This window comes from Dermacentor andersoni, chromosome 10 (assembly GCF_023375885.2).
Source record: "Dermacentor andersoni chromosome 10, qqDerAnde1_hic_scaffold, whole genome shotgun sequence".
NCBI classification, from domain to species: domain Eukaryota; kingdom Metazoa; phylum Arthropoda; class Arachnida; order Ixodida; family Ixodidae; genus Dermacentor; species Dermacentor andersoni.
Genome location: NC_092823.1, coordinates 25,335,783 through 25,345,544, shown reverse-complemented (window position 1 = coordinate 25,345,544; position 9,762 = coordinate 25,335,783). Strand labels below are relative to the sequence as shown.

General features: G+C 43.2%; 1 protein-coding gene across 2 annotated transcripts in view; it reads left to right on the top strand.

Annotated features, from left to right (window-relative positions):
- The first annotated feature begins 593 nt into the window (after positions 1-593).
- Positions 594-9,762, top strand: part of LOC126519173 (acetylcholinesterase-like) — a 59,637-nt gene continuing 50,468 nt past the window's right edge. Inside the window, exon 1 of one of the 2 annotated variants that reach the window (XM_055065294.1) lies at positions 594-662. The gene's annotated coding sequence lies outside the window, so the exon portion shown is untranslated. The other variant, XM_055065296.1, reaches the window with a different exon arrangement.

The following is a 9,762-nucleotide window of genomic DNA, read 5'->3' as shown; positions in this document are numbered from 1 at the left end:
AAGAAGCAAAACTTGTGTTCTCTTCAAGAATAGTGGCCGAAAAAAAATTTACACGCGGCGTGACATCCGGGTCGAAGTGTACGGTAGTGTGGTCCTGTACCTTAGACGCGGCGCATGGAATGTGTTTCGAAACTCGTTATTTCTACCATTCAGGTGCATCTTAGTGTTTTAGAAATATTGCCCCAAAGTGATCAAAGTGTAAAGGTTGGGCCGCTAGACGTATTTTCTTTAACCAGTATTTTGAGGGTCACCTCAAAGCCTCCAGTGGAAATCCCACTTAGGTTACCTACTATCCCACAAACCTCTAGGCAACGGGCATGCCACCAGCGCCAAGTTTTATCGCTGGATAGATACCATGACATTCCGGCGAAACATGTTTCAATGGTGGGAGCTCCATTCTCTCGCGCTATGGACGCAGTAGCGAAAGGCGCCGTATCTCTCTTTTCTTGCTATTCCCTGCGGTAGACTAATCTTATATCAGTTGAACCTCCTCGCACAAGCGGCTTGTGTTCCACGGCCACGTTCTGTTGCAGCATACTTATTATCAACCACCCGCCGCCCACGTGCTAGCTTTTTCTAAATAGATTTTTTTTCTTCTTGCGCTGTATAGCCAGCATTGTGGTTTGGGCTTCGCGGACATCAGACGCTATCTTCGGACGGCGGTGAGTACTAGACGCCAAAGCGACGGCGGCTTTGCCTCTCGGTCCGGAAAGTGCGGCAAAGACGTTCTGTTGTAGCACAGTTGCTGCTAAAGTTTAGGTCAGTCTTGTTTGTGCAGTATACGGTGAAACAGGCAATTACTGTGAGCATTGCTGTCGGTTGCTCTTGCCGTTTTCACTAGAGCAGTAGTGTTACTGTTTTCTATTTTTACCCCATGAAATATGAAAAAGAATTATGCCCTTATTGTCGCCAATATGATTTGTGCTGTAGGGCTCGAGTTGTATTATTTTTGGCGAATTTTCCTTTGCCTGCAATTCTGGGCTTGTGGTGACTGTTGGGTGATGCTTGCCGACGAAGCAGCGCCAGTAAGCGCCAGCTCCTTTCTCCACAAAAGTATTGTTTCCTGCATAACGGATTCACTCATTTAATTCAGTTCTGCTGCTGTAGCTGTTCGGTATGTGACCACCTGGTCATTCCTCCGGAATGGTTACGTTCCTCTGTGGTGTATAGATCATCATCTTCGTCGTCGTCGTAGTCGTGATCGTTATCATCATCACCATCAAATATTTACGTCGTCTCCGGGAAGAAGGTCTCTCGTTACGATCTCCAATGGCCCCTGTCTTGCGCTAGCTCATTCCAACTTGCGCCTACAGATTTCTTCATCAGCCCCCCCCCCCCCCCTCCCCCCTTAGTTTTCTTCTGTCCTGACTACGCTTCTCTTCCATTTGCATCTATTCTGTCACTCTAATGGGCATTGGTTATCTGGCCTACGCGCTACAGTGCGTCCCCAGCTCCATTTTTTCTCTTATTGTCTTCAGGAATATCGGCTATCCCCATTCGCTCTCTGACCCACATCCCTCTATTTCTGTCCTTTAACGTCACGCATAGAATATATTTTCGCTGTATCGATCTTTGCGGGTCCTTAACTTGTTCTCAAGCTTCTTTGTTAACCTCCAAGTTTATGTCCCTATGTTAGCACCGACAGCACACAATGATTGTGCACTTTCCTTTTTAACGACAATGGTAAGCTTCCAGTCAGAATTCGCTAATACCTGCCATATTCACTCCAACCCCGCTTTATTTTCCGATAATATTCTTCTGCAGGCGTAATTTTTAGTTGCGGGGCCAAAGCGCATCAACATTATCTACGATAGACATGCCTGTGCGAAACTGAAACAGCGCTTGAGTCTTGATAGGGCAAATTATTTACAAATTGCGCTCTGCTGGCGTAGTGTAGTGATAATGTACTGGGCTTGGATCAATAGGTAAGACTATCGAATACGGATAGTGGCATATTTGCCTTAATTTTGTTGCTTTAAAACGCTCTTTCTTGCTTTGCGTATCCAAAAAGATATATGCGTCAGTCAGGCACCGCGTATTTCTAGCTCTACAGCTGGTTTTCGCTCCAGTACCTAGCGCCTCCCAGTATCTCGCGCCTGCTCAATGCCCCAGCATCATGCGCGCGACACTGTGGCCCTAATCTGGCATGACACTGGATACTGGGTTTTGCACTAGAGCCAACACGACCTAACACATCCACCAAATTATCTCAGGTTTATCTTGTGAGCGTGCAGGTGAAGAGTAGACCAGTGAGTTTTCCAGCAGGGTGGAACATATTTTTGTGTTAGCAATGCATTTAAAGATAAGAACAGCGCGCAATGATAGCGGTAATCCTGCGTTTACCTTCAAAGTTTCAGTTTACAATTCCTGCACTGCTGAAAAGAAGAAGGGCCACGTATTTCATATCACAAAGACACATTTCGCCCACATTATGCCTGCAAACTTTCCATAACTTTCGGCACTCGCAAAAGGAGAAATAAAGTACAAGGCAAGGTTTTAGCCACATTGTTAACCAAGCAATGACAAATTCATTACGTTTATAAAGGTCAAATACTATCTTTCCGCCCCTTGGTCTACCGGAAAGCTCCGTGGAGTAGCGATTTATTAGCAAGGCGTAATTCACGAAAGTGAGGTGTTCATATTCGGGTAAACGGGTATAGCCAGTCCGATATGTACGCCTTCCTATTTTTGGTCTTCCCAATTATTCAACTGTTGAGTTCTAACGCTCACCATACCCACTCATCATACCGTACCCGCCCTAGTGCAATATTCGCTATGGTATCGGCTACAACTCCGAGGGCACTGGATTGAATCCTGGCCGCCGCTGCTGCATTTCGATGGCGGTGAAATGCAAAAGCGTCCGTGTACCATACAACGGGTGCACGTTAAGAAACCCCATGTGGTCACGATTATTATGGATTCCCTCACTAGGGCCTGCCTCATAATCAAGTCGTGGTTGTAGCAAGTAAAGCCCCGGAATTTATGGTTTAAATTATGGCATTCAGTATTCATTAATAATTATGAATTTATGACAGTTAGATATGGCAAGTTCATTTACTGATACGAATGCGGGTGTCAAAAACAGAACTTGCTTAGAGAAAGTGCAGAATCCACAAGGATGGAGAAACAATGGAGAAATTTTCTTTTCGGAGAGAACAACACAAAGCATTTGTGCCTCCACGCAATTAAGCGCGCATATGTCCTGCGACAGCACTGACCTCCACCACTTTGTTATGCTTACAAGGCCTATTGCCAATTTTTGCCGCCTTTCTGTAGCTTTTGAGCAATACGTCGCCCTCGAGAAATAATTTTTTGAGGCAAACATATTTTTAACCTTGTATTCGATACAATTTCGCTAATAGATGTGCCACATCGGTAGAGAAATATGGTCGCTCGCTAAATATTTTTCGCTAAAGCAACCGAAAAGTAGGTAAATCTAGCGAAAAAAATGTTGAAATAGAAACATTGTGCTTCAGTGAAGCTTCGTGTTACCTGGATTGCACCATGCGCGTTAGGTCTGCATATTTTTTTTGTGTGCTGGGCACAGTAACCACACCGATGATCCTTTTTTTCGTATTTCTGTGTTAATAGGCATTCTCTCTATTTAATATTTTCAATGACTATGCTCATTGTTCTGTGGAGCTATACCTCATATTTGTTTCATAGTCAATGAATTTGAAAAGGAGTTGTGCGCGTTCAGATTCTTGCGCGTTCAGCGTATTGGAAAAGTTGCCGCTCACGTCCGTGTGCTACTGCCTAGTAGGGCTCTTGTAAGCATAGTGATATTGCTGATCCAAATTTTAGCGCTCGTTCTTAAAGTCCAGCTTTCGTCGCCTCTTTCTTTCTTCAGCTTTTCAGCGTTTGCCGAATTCCACGAGGCTTCGTGAGGTAGCTCAGTGTATGTAGAAAGTTTGTGGGAAGAGATCGGGAGATTCGGAAGTCGACATGAGAAAGCAAGCATCATTTAATTTACTTGTATAAAGAAAAAAAGAAAAGTGCCGTTCGTGGCCAGATTTGAACCAGGGCATTTGCCGGATCCTCTACACATTAGGTCACCGGCATTTGGATCAAAGCTTCCTTTGGCTATCTTCCCGGGTTTCAGGTGGTTGCCGTCTGCTTGACCGGTCACTATCTCTGCGGATACGTTTGCGCCCATACATATATGCAGGCAGCATGAAATGCATCAGAGGCACCACAACAAGTTTAGTACGTGGCTTAACAGGAACAGTTAGTATCTTTTAAAACAGAACAAAACGAGAAACAGAATTCTTTATGTGATATCAAACGTGATAGCCTAGAGGGCGATACAGTTCATATGCGGTTTAAGTAGTCTGCTCCTACATAGCCCGACCATTTTATGTATTTGACGTTAAAGCAGTAACCTTGTATCAACAAGCTCCATCGTAGAACCCGGATAATTTCATGTTTGGTTGGCTGTAAGTACTGCAGTGACTGATGGCCGAACTGATTAATTAATGTTTTGCTGCACAGTTAAACGTAAAACTTTTTAACAGCTCACACCGGATCCAAACATTCATGCTCTACTGTAGAATAACGTGTTTCTCAAGGCAGTACGCTGCGACTAGCATAAGCAACGGGATGCAAAACGTACTCAGTGCCCGAGTGCAGGAGGAAAGCAGCTATACTTATGTTTGAGGCATGCGTGGGAAACACGAATGGCTTCTTGATGTCAGGTGCTTGAAGTATCACACTAGCGGCGAGCTTGTCCTTGAGCACATTCAATGCTATTCCTGCGTCGGTCCCCAACATACTACAGTAAACTCTCAGTTGTACGAACGTCGATTTATCGAATATTTCAGAATAACGAACTTTTTAAAAATCCCCGGCAGTTTTCTTATAGATTCTATGCAAAAATGTTTCACCTAAACTAATTTCGGAACAATCAATATTTCAGTTTAACGAACTCGCTCAGAGGACCAAGGTTTATTTTTACGATCAGGACCGATGCCCGGCCTCATCAAACCGCCGTTCCAGCGGCAATGTAACGTCGCTGGCGCTACAGCGCCCCTGGGGCAAAGTGGCGGCGCGGAAAACGAATGGCAACGAGGCATCGACTCCGAGATCGCCCACACAAAACGAGCAAGCACGTAATCTCGGAGGCCATGAACAAAGTAAGATAGCTGGCCTACAACGCCGCCAGAGCTAAGCGGCGATCTGTCACACCACAAACCACGTGGTGTGTGTTTTTTTCTGAACGGCTAGTCGTGGCATGGTCGTCGTCTCTTTCTTTCGAAGAGGCGAAGAAGACGAAGAGACGAAGAAGAGGCAACCGCCGAGCCAGTTTCAAGCCCTATAACTCTAGCTTAGGTTGTAGGGTACACTGGAAAGTTGAGAGACTGTGTCTCAACAGCAAGCTGTGCCAGAAGAATTGTACAAAAACATTGACTCTTTGGACAGTTTTTTTACTTCCTGTGCTTTAAAAGTACAAGTGCAGAAGAAGATTACAGAGTTCTTCTAAGTGAGAAAGGCAGCATTATAACTGTTATGAACCTTGTATTTGTTGACAAGTACAAATTCCATTTCACACATTTCTAACACTATGGATGTCATGTCTTTTGCTCCATGATTGCACTTCAAACTTTTGACTCTGTATGCCATGTCTTATGTCGGTCTAGTGAATATTCAGTTTAGTGAAATTTCAGTTAAGTGAACTATTTCCTTCGGTCCTTTGAAATTCGCTCAAGTGAGAGTTCACTGTACGTGGCTTTGAGGTTTCTTTGTTAGTTCAGTAATGGGCTTGGCAATTTCAGCGTAGTTTGGAGCAAATTTCCTATAGTAGCCGGTTGAACCAAGAAAAGATTGTACAGCTTCCCTAGTATTTGGAAAGATTGGATGCGCTTTGTAGACGATCACAAGAAAGAAGACGGGACAGGTGCAAAACAACGGGACAGGTGCAAAACGATGGGACATGCGCCTGTCCCGCAAAGACGGGACATGCGCCTGTCCCGTCTTCTTCTTTGTGATCGTCTACAAAGCGCATCCATTCTTTCCAATACAATGAACCAACTTGCCCAACAACGCATTCTGCTAAGCTTCCTTAGTATTTGGGTGCTTAGCGGCTGGAATCTTGTGCAGCATTTTTAGCATTGGTTTTACTTTCCCGTCTCCAATGCAATCTCCGACGAATGTAATAGTACGATGTCCGATGTCACACTTGCTCGGTTTCATTGTGAGGTTTACACTCCTGGTTCTCTCGAAGGCAAGTCGCAAGGCCTCCATGTGTTCTTGCCAGGTGGTGGTAGCGATTACGACGTCGTCAAAATTGCGATGCAGGTTCAGTAGGTATGCATTTTTTCCTCGAGCTGTCAAGGACTGCAACGACCTACCCTTCAATGTCGCTGCCATCACATGTCATTCACAATTTCTAGAAACTGTTCAAACTTGTATTTCAATGTAACACCTGCCTTTTCTTGTATCCACATGTTAACCACCCCTTATGTAATACTCCAAATGGGGTCTTTAAGGTAATAAAATGAAATGAAATGAAGTGAGAACTGTCCTCAGAAGGCGTGCAAAGATCGCTGAGGCCATCTTAATACCAAAATGCGTATACTTGAAGTGGCAGAGCACCGACATTCTTGAATATGCCTTCTTACGCGGCTGTCAGAGGCCCTGGGGACTTTCCAGTGGCCCTATGTGAAATCAAATTTCGAGAACAACTTCTGCGTTCCTGCAGCGCAAGGACAATATCATTTCTCGGAATTGGCTCACTGTGAAAGCAAAAACAACAATAATAAAAAACTGTGCGGCGGAATGGTTACAGTAGGTTCGTAGAGCAACACCATATACAGCAAGGACAAGTTTTACAAAAAATACGACACATAACTAACACAGAAAAAGAGGGAAAAACGCATGACGAGATGGTTGTATCAGGTTTGTACAACAACGCTTTATACAACAAAAAGAGCATTTGCAGAAAAGATTGCACGTGGTTTGAAAAACGAGAGAAGAAAAAAGATAGAAAACCATGACAGAAGACAGATTTTTGCTGCAAGGTGAATGTACACATCACGAATCATCAGTTCACATGTCGAACGCGGTAAAAATGCATCACACGACGGGATGGTTGTAACAGCAGGTTCGTGCTGTAACAGCTGGTTCGTGCATAAAGTAATCCCCAAATCACCTCATACAATGTTTAAGCGTGTGGAGTATACGTGTTTGAAGCACTGTTCAGAATGAAATGGAAATATGTGGAAAAACAGTGTTCCAGGTAATCAGGATAAGTTTACTATAACACATTTCTGCGTAACCATTACGTTTTCTCAAGCGTACGGATAAAGCACATAAAAATTTAAATGAAGAAACTCAACGGCGTGGGGTGTAATTCGATATGCTTCGTCTTCTTTTATTGGTTTTTCTGGATACGCTAGTTTAATTTAGGTAGAGAAAGGAAACCTTTCCATTGAATATCTGCAAACTAAATGAATGACATAAGTATAATATAGTACAACTTTTGTTGGCGCCAGATGTACAGCTCACCAGGAATATCTCAACAGCGAAACTACTCCTATATACATCCAAAGCAGGGCATAAGTAGTCCATAACAAGCACACGTGTATGCCTTTCTTTCGTCTTTCTGTTAAAGTGTGCACTTGTTAAAGCCTGCGACAGTGCACTACATGGCGTAGTGAAGTCTGATAAAATATTTTTAAACATATCTTTTCATTTGGACGAATAGCATTACTCAAATAAAACGGCGCGTGGTACAAAACAGATAAAAACAGTAGGTCAAAAAATATCACCAAAAGTATAGTACTTTCTGACTTCATCAGTGAGAATCGATAATCACCGAAAAAAATTGGAACGCTGAAAAAATTGGTAACGAAACTTATGCATGAGCTGCACGAGAAGTGATTGTCATCATGGCAGAAACCGACAGGTCTCATGGGCGCTGTTTTAACGGGGCACTAAACTGGTAGATGAAATCTGGTAGCAAGAGGCATTACAAGTCACCAACAGTTGCGAAAATTGGCGGATCGGGAATAGGTGTTGAGTGGAGCTTTCGGTGATGCTTGTGGAAATGGCAGATTATGTGCGAACGTGACCCTTATGACCGAAATGCTAGCAAAAGATTATGCATGTGTAGTATTATATTATCCATGAAGATTTTATGACCAAAGAGCTGTTTAATGTTGAAGTCTGCGTTACACAGTCAAGCAAGTTCAATAAGGTAAACGTAACAACGCAAATGTTCAGATACTGGCGAGCCGTGTATTTACAGGGGACATAAATGCACAATAGAAAGAGAGAGAAAGAAAATGCAAAGAGGCTAACCAGCAGCGAGGTCCTGTTTTGCTACCCGGCACTGGGGTGGCGTATGCTGGTAACTTCTGTGCTTCTCGGTTGTCGGCTAATTTATTGTTTGCCTCTTGTGAAGAGTAGTGGTTATTGAAGGCCATGAGATACGAACGCTATAATGATGATGGAACGAATACAATGAAAGTTCCATGGCCTGAAAACAGCAGACGACGACCACCGAGAGAACGCAGCTGCTTGACAATGACGGTATGCTGACGACTAGAAAATTACGAAGGTAAAACGAACTCGCGCGAAGAAGCAATGACGACCAAGGAGGGACGAGGCGATGGAATGGCGACTGTCGCTGAAATGAAGCGAGACACCAGCGTTCGATGCTAGTGATATCAAATATATCTTTCATTTATTGCTTTTATTGTCTACTTCATTTAGGGTCCAGAGTCTTTCTTTTTAACTTCTTAACCGCTCCCATGAGTCTCAATCACTTCCGGGTCGCGAAAAATTTTTCTTCTCATCAGTGGAAGCAGCATCCAAGGGTGTCAAGATGTTGTTTAGGTTTGCGAAAGAGTTTTTCTTTGGTTTATGAAAGAGGCTACTGGGCGTCTTCCCCTCTGCCCCAGGGTATACTTCCAGCCAGCATTCAGAAAGATCTAGGAGTGGTTGCAGAGGTTAAAATGATATCCCATCGTTCAACTGTAGTTTCTTGCTCTCTTGTGTTGCTTTGCTCTCTATGTACTTTTAGGTATTTTCTGTTCCACCTTTTCTACCGATCCTTTCTCAATCTTTGTGTGTTTCTCCACAGTACTTATTTGCTCACTTTCTTTTCAAATTCGGTACTATTTTTCAGCCTATGTTTTTCACCTATTATATCAGCTGAAGCTCCAAGCAAATGCTCATGCAGTTCACTGTACACATCGGTCAACACTCTCCTAATAAGGATTGATTACACTTCCGTTGTGATTGTTTGCATTCCTTATTTGACAACAGTCTCTACCAATAATTTTACTCATTGCTGGTTTCGTTCGTGTTACTGTTATTTCGTAGAAGCCTCCCGACCAAGGTTCTCGTTCGATGATACACATCAATTTAATTTGATGTCCGTGGCGTTCTCTTAGAGATTTCTTCCTCTTATTCCCCCACCATACGCACCATTTTAATCATGCAACGTTTTCACAGAAATACTATGACGTAATAAACACATGGTACATACAGTATACAAGGTAAATGTCTCCACAGATATGTAGATGGATGTCTCAAAAATACAAACGATACTGTCACCTAGTGACAAAGTCTCTCGTAAAAACAGTCAACATAATGTCAACATAAACAAAAAGAACATAAACAAAACAGCTAACATAACGTAATTCACAAATACATGCACATATACGGCGACAATGAAATGAAAGGAACAATAAAAGCGTTAATAACGTCCAACAATGCCGCTGTCTTGAAAAAAAGTCTTTAGTGCTCTTAAAGCGCTCT